This window comes from Oncorhynchus gorbuscha, unplaced genomic scaffold (assembly GCF_021184085.1).
Source record: "Oncorhynchus gorbuscha isolate QuinsamMale2020 ecotype Even-year unplaced genomic scaffold, OgorEven_v1.0 Un_scaffold_7281, whole genome shotgun sequence".
Classification (NCBI taxonomy): domain Eukaryota; kingdom Metazoa; phylum Chordata; class Actinopteri; order Salmoniformes; family Salmonidae; genus Oncorhynchus; species Oncorhynchus gorbuscha.
In genome coordinates this window covers 1-7,636 of record NW_025745534.1, presented here as the reverse complement: position 1 = coordinate 7,636, position 7,636 = coordinate 1, and the positions used below count along the sequence as shown (strand labels likewise).

General features: G+C 43.4%; 1 pseudogene; it reads left to right on the top strand.

Annotated features, from left to right (window-relative positions):
- The first annotated feature begins 680 nt into the window (after window positions 1–680).
- Window positions 681–6,285, top strand: LOC124019166 (annotated as a pseudogene).
- Window positions 6,286–7,636: the final 1,351 nt, after the last annotated feature.

Genomic DNA, 7,636 nt, shown 5'->3' with positions numbered 1-7,636 from the left:
TAACTGGTTGTGCTGAGAGATAACATTGGCTGATTGAGAGCATGATGGTTCAAATCATGATTGTTTAAGTAAAAGTATAAAGCTTCTATGAGGTCAATAATATAAAAAAAGGTGTCTGTGATATCAGGACAAGCCTACTAGCAGCTTCATTACAACCCTGAGTAGCCCAGGCTCATTACGTTCATGGTAGGCAAGGCATCCTGTTTCACACCTTCAGTACAGTATCTAACTGGACCTGTCTGCAATCAGGTGCTGAATTAAAGAGCAGCACAGTGATCAACAGTTCTGCTTTGTACTTGACCTATATTCCATGAGGTTTACTGGCAAGCTTCTAATCCCTTGTCTTGGAACACATTTGACTATGTAAAGCTATGTAGAGAGGTGATCCTGTTCAACTACATGACAGTTTGTATAACCAGCTGTTATCATATTTCCCTCAGGCTTTAGCACTCCAACAGGTCCACTCCAACAGGTCCCCTTATGCTCTACCCCCACCATGTTTTTACAAACAGGGTTCATATGCCAGGTAATCATTTGGTCAGAAACGAAAAGTATTCTGTTACACTGTACTACTCCTCCCTCTTCTCCCTTCACCCAGAGGCCTGCCCAATGAGAGTTAGCCACTTTAGCCCCTCCCACTGGGACGGCTCTTAAAACCAGTACTGTAACTCATTCTCTGTCTATCCACTCGGGTTTCCCCAGCACTCCAGACAAGCCTGCCTGCCACTCTGTCTCGCCCCCTCAGTGTCCTTTACTCACCAACCGCTCAAGACCAGCCAGGATGTCGGTCAGGAAAACTACCAGCTACACCGTCAAGTCCTCTTCCTCTGGGGCAGCCCCTCGCAGCTTCAGCAGCATGTCCTACTCTGGACCCAGCCAGGGGCCTCTCGCCAGAGCCAGCGCCGTAGCTCCTTTGGAGGGGCCAACAGGGCATGGGAGGTGGGTTCGGGGCCGGTGGTGGAGGCGGCAGCTACATTTCCAGCTCCTCTGCCTATGGAGGTGGCATGGGCCTGGGGATGGGGATGGGTATGGTATGGGTATGGGTGGTGGCGTTCATGCCCCCCATCACCGCTGTCCAGGTGAACAAGAGTCTGCTAGCCCCCTCAACCTGGAGATCGACCCAACATCCAGATCGTCCGCACCAATGAGAAAGAACAGATCAAGGGTCTCAACAACCGCTTCGCCTCCTTCATTGATAAGGTCAGTAGTGGTAACCCTGTCCCTGTCTATCCGTCTGTCTGTATTTCTATCTGTGTCTATCAATATCTCTGACAATGTACTTTTTGCCATGAGCTTAAACTGCGATAAAACTTTAGACTTTGAATGAAAAAGGGAAGTACAGAGTACAGACAATCTGTGGGATTTTTATGAATCTATCTCTATTAGCTATTACAATGCTGAGGTGTCTGTTGTGTAATGAACGTGGAACAGTGGAGAATATCTATAGAAAAGTCCACGTTGTGAAATGCTGGTACACGCCGTGGAGATCTATTACAGTGTGTTAGGTTGAATACACGCACAAGCAAAGTCATCAGCTTGGAAAAGGGAAGAAAACCTTGACTTGTCTGAGACTGAACGCAGTCAAGCAAACTGCTTGTGCTAGTTTTCTATGGGGTCTCAAGAAATTCACATCTAATGGTTTTGCAGTAATTGTCCTTTTATATGATGAAAACAGAAGTGCAGCAGGGTGGGGTGGGGTAGAGAGTTTCTCACAGAAGGGTGTGTCTGTCTCTGGTTAGAGTAAATAGTGATCTGGTTTACCTTGGGAATGGCTGCCTGCTCTACCCCTGCGGAGGGGTGTGGACTGCCCCTGTGGAGGGGTGTGCCCTGCCCCTGTGGAAGGGTGTGGCCCTGCCCCTGCGGAGAGGGGTGTGGCCCGCCCCTGCCCTGCTGGACACTCCAAAAAGGTCACACTCCTGGAACACAGACAGGACCATTTATCATCACCATCATTGTTACGTTTACATACTTTTTATATTCTTAAAAGTCTTGGAACAATGGAATGAAATTCAATGAAAGGGTAGTCTATACGAAAACATGGAGGGCAACATCGAACACGGTCAAACATCAATACATAACATTTAAAAGTGATAGCAATGTTTCATATTGCTTTAGTTTAATTGATGCCTGGGGGGCCGTTTCTTTAGCTTCTCTACTGACTTATCTGTCCCTTATGCTTTAGCCTGCACCACTGGGTTCATATTTAAAAGGGCAGCTGGCTAACACCAGTGGATTGGTTACATACCAAGGAACAAAAACGAATCAGAAAGGGGTTTTACCACTGCATGTTTTTAAAGGGAATAGATAATAGTTTGCAGATGGCCCCTCCTTTTTAATCTTGTGATAACATTCCCTTTCCTACTTATTTCTAAGTATTGACTCTAATTGCAGTTGAGGCAGCCATTTTATGATCATTCCAGGGGCTCAGTCAGTTGCAATGTCCACTGACAGCCATCTATTTATTTATTTGATCCCCCTATTATTGATGAGCCAACATCCTCTCCTCCCCCATTACACCTACCTGTATACTGCAGTTAAATATTTACCTTCTAGTTGGTTGGATTGGCTTTGTCACGTTCCTCTCAATTCTCTCTCAGGCGGGTGGTCGCCACACCCCGACCGCGCCTTTAAAACAGGAAAAACATGAAGGACGTCTACATAACTCTATCCCCAGCTCTTTCCATCTCCCCTCTGCCTCCTGTCAGGATGCACATCATACTTTCCTTGGAAAAATGGTTTGCTAGGTCTATCCTCAAAACATCCGTCCCCACAAGCTCCAAACACTAATTTAAACAATAAACACCCTAATTTCTCCATCGGAGGATTAGAAAGTTCACATGAGGATGACATGAGGATAGTCATGGATGAGTCATGTTAACCCACCATCGATGTTCCTTTTATGGTGCCCTTTAATGGGAGAACAGAGAAAAGTCCAGAAGTGGAACAATAAATTGTGATATTTTGATAAACTGGTGATCAATGTGCTTATCAAATTAATCAACATCTACCCCCTCTACACAACACACAGGTACGCTTCCTGGAACAGCAGAACAAGATGCTGGAGACCAAGTGGAACCTCCTCCAGGGACAGACCACCACCCGCTCCAACATCGACGCCATGTTCGAGGCTTACATCTCCAACCTGCACGCAGACAGCTGGACGGTCTGGGCAACGACAAGATGAAGCTTGAGGCTGACCTGCACAACATGCAGGGCCTGGTGGAGGACTTCAAGAACAAGTGAGTTCGCTATTCATGTCTCTGTCTTCAATTAACAGATGTCGTCAGCCACATTTTCAGAAAAGACTTTGCTTGGGCCTCTGCCTGGCCAGGATATAGTACCATTGAGGGGTGCAGTAAGGATCAGGGAAAGCCTGCTAGTAGAGGGAGTTTTTGATTTTAATCAGTAACACAGGACACACCAGTATTGTGTAATCTCAGTACTATAGATGGACAACACCCAACTATAGTCCATCCTCTTCACATCGTAGTGATTACTACACTGAACTGGCATGTCCTGGAGGAAACATTAGATTTTACTTGACTGGAGGTGAAAGTCATTTAGATGACTGGATGTCTTTCAGCTTCGCTACACAGATTGTTGCATCATGGCAACGGAACACACACCAGTGCACCAATCTGTCAGTCCTGACCAAATGATATGAGCACATTACAGTCTGTGTCCTCAGGGGAAATTGCACAAAATAAAGAAACACCTCACAATCTCCGCCCAGATTGAAGTGTGCAGAGTAGAAAACAAATTCCAGAGGCATAGTTATTGTGAACGCAGCATTCATGCCTAGTGTGAAAACAGTATATTGGAATTCTATTACTATACCTAATAATAAATAGTTACAATTATGACATTGAAATATATTAAATCAAATGTCAAATATATTCATATCTGAACTAAAAGCTAACATTGCTCACAATCTTCTCCCCAGGTATGAAGATGAGATCCAACAAAAGCGCAAGTGTAAACGACTTTGTGCTGATCAAGAAAGGTTTAGCTACTTAAGTTTTTATCCCGTCAGTTTTCTGGCTTTGTTTTGTTGTCATCTTGTCAACTTGTTAACGTATGGATTGTGGATGTTCCTCTCAGGATGTGGACGAGGCCTACATGAACAAGGTTGAGTTGGAGGCTAAGTTGGAGAGCCTAACAGATGAAATCCTTCCTGAGGCAGATCTATGAGGAGGTATGGCACTGAGCTCATCACTTAGCTACTTCCTGTTTACATTACTCCATAACAGTTGAGTTCAAAACAAATACCTCAAGCCATAACCTTATATAATGTATCTGACTCCATATATCTACCTAATCTGCTAGTCAATTATTATTGACTCTTCGGATCTTATCTAGATGATATTATTGACTCTTCAGTTCTTAATTACTATGATATTTTGACTCTTCAGTCCTTAATTAGACACTCATTCATTATAAATTCAGATGTGTTGTTGGCAGCTCTAACAATCATTGGTTTGTTTTTTTTCTTTTTATTTATTTAGTTATTGAGCTATGGCATATGGTGCTGTATGTTGTATACTGGAATGGGTCTCTCATGCTGGATCTGCAGTTTTACTGGCATCTGTTGAGCATCTTGACTTTGAAGTCAAACTGCTAGAATCAATCTGGTTGGTTTTTCATCTCTGGGGGTAGACTGAAGTCTGAAAAAGTCTTGTCTGTAATAGGCCAGTGTTTGATGGTCTCTGTCTCTCTCTCTCTCTCTCTCTCTCTCTCTCTCTCTCTCTCTCTCTCTCTCTCTCTCTCTCTCTCTCTCTCTCCTTCTCTTCCAGGAGCTGCGTGAGCTGCAGGGCCAGATCAGACACCCCAGTGGTGGTTGAGATGGACACAGCCGAACCTGGACATGGACTCATTGTGGCTGGGCGACGTGCCCAGTATGAGGACATCGCCAACAAGAACCGGGGCTGAGGGCCGAGACATGGTACAAGAGCAAGGTATAGTAATTGGGCTCTATAGTAGATAAACATGGTTTCTCCCTTTGGCATCTATGTTCAGGGCTGCTAATAGCCCTTTCCAGTACACTGAAAAGGTTGATGTAAAGTCACGTGTTTTCCACACCGACCATGAAATCACTAACGAACCCTCTTCTTTCTTCCTGTTGGATGTTTAGTATGAGGAGATGCAGACATCTGCCACTAGATATGGAGAGATGACCTGCCCCGATCCACCAAGACAGAGATCGGCTGATCTGGAACTGCACAGATCCAGAGACTGCAGTCTGAGATCGACTCGGTCAAGGGACAGGTACACAACAAGACTCTCAGTGCTAATAAAGTACAATCTTATCTTAAGTGTTAGATTTGTGGCATGTAGACTCATGGATGTTGACAGAATATACTATTTTCCAAAGGCATTTGATTATAAGCAGAAATGATGACATGCCGTGTCTTCGTCTTGTGTTAGCGCAAGCCAACCTGAGAACCAGATCACGCAGGCTGAGGAGCGCGATAGACTACGGTGAAGGACGCCAAGCTCCGCATCAGGACCTGGAGGATGTGCTCAGAGAGCCAAGCAGGACATGGCCCGGCAGATCAGAGAATACCAGGAGCTGATGAAATGTCAAACTGGCCCTGACATTGAGATCGCCACCTACAGGAAGCTGCTGGAGGGAGAAGGAGGATTTGAGTGATATAACCATGAAAATAGTACACAATCAGTTTGAAAGCACAGTATTATATAGCAAATGAAAATACTGTATATTACCAGAAACAACATTTCAATTTGTCTTCTTTTCACAACCAGGATAGCAACTGGGTATTCAGTCCATCAACATCTCCAAACAGAGCTGTAGTACATGCCCTCTCACACCATTTAGCAGACACATTTATCAAAATAAAACCCAGTGTTTTTCACCTTCTGTTTTGTGGTGCATTTAAAAACATCCATGATATTCATGTTAAGCCAACCTGTAGTCACCAGCTGTCTCTCTGTGTCACCTTACAGCAAGCTACAACTCCTTCCCTATGGAGAGTGCTAACAGCACTACAGCAGTGGCTACTCCAGTGGTTTCGGCGGTGGTTTCGGTGGTGGTTACGGCAGTGGATACGGCGGTGGATACAGTGGCAGCAACTACAGCTCCGGTGGCGGCTACGGTGGCGTGCAGCACCTCCAACGTCACCACCCAGAACAAGAAGAGTGGCCATCAAGATGATCGAGACCAGGGACGGAAAAGTTGTCTCCGAGTCCTCCGAAGTGGTTGATGATTGGAGCGTGGATAATGCTCCTCTTGTCTACTCTCTTGATCACCATTCCACTACAGTGTAACAATTAAAGTCAAAGGCAAACAATGTTACATGAGCACAAATATAAAATGTGGCTGTTAGCAATAAACAGTTTTAATCCAACCAAAGATTTTAAGGGGACCACAGAATATTTTTCTTGTTCTACTGTATGTCTTATGCCTTTCTAATTCTGTACTAAAACTAAAATCCTTGCAGGAAATTAGCAAAAATGAAGTTGCAACTTGTAGAACATTCTGTCCAAACCTCTGCAACCCTGATAACTGTAAAGAGGGTCATTCTCTGAGTTAGTGGCATGAAATGGATGATAATGTGGTCTGTCCATGACAACCGGTGCTCAGAGGGTGTGAATATTGACAGTGCAATTGAGTGTCCTGATCAACCACCATAAAATGTCTGCTATGCTAGATAGTAGTGCATGTCTTCCCCTATTATGTTCTGTTGGACCCCAAAGAAGCTTCCCACCGTTGCCTGAGGTGCTGTTTTTGCTATAAACAATTAAATGTGTTTTTACTGGCTTATTTTGTGTGTGAGTTTCCGTCTTTATTCCTGCAACTCCAATTCTGTAAAAAGTTTCTCCCAACATGGGTTTTGAAGTACATAGTCTCAGTCGATATGAGTCATTACTGAGATAATGCTGGTAAAACTGAAAAGGAAGGAGACAGAGAATCATCCAGTGGTATTAAAGGAGAAGATACGCATTGAGGAACGATGTGCAGAGCACCTAAACAAACAACTTCTCACCTGCACACAAAGCCTTTCTTTAAGCTGTTATACTGTATTCATTCCATTCCTTTCTTCAGCTATTATTCTGTATTGCATTCCATTCCTTTCTTCAGCTATTATACTGTATTCCTTTCCATTCCTTTCTTCAGCTATTATTCTGTATTGCATTCCATTCCTTTCTTCAGCTATTATTATGCTGGCGTATTCCATTTTCCATTCCTTTCTTCAGCTATTATTCTGTATTACAATTCCATTCACTTTCTTTAGCTATTACTGTATTGTATTCCATTCCTTTCTTCTATTCTTCATCACTGTGTATTCCTTCTTTCTTCATTTGGCTATTATACTGTTATTCATTCCATTCTTTCTTTAGCTATTATACTGTATTGCATTCCCATTCACTTTCTTCAGCTATTATACTGTATTCCATTCCATTCCTTTCTTCAGCTATTATATAGCATGTTGTATTCCATTCACTTTCTTCAGCTATTATACTGTATTTCATTCTTCTTTTAGCTATTACTCTGTATTGTATTCCATTCCTTTCTTCAGCTATTATACTGTATTGTATTCCATTCCTTTCTTCAGCTATTATACTGTATTCCATTCCATTCCTTTCTTTAGCTATTATACTGTATTGCATTCCATTC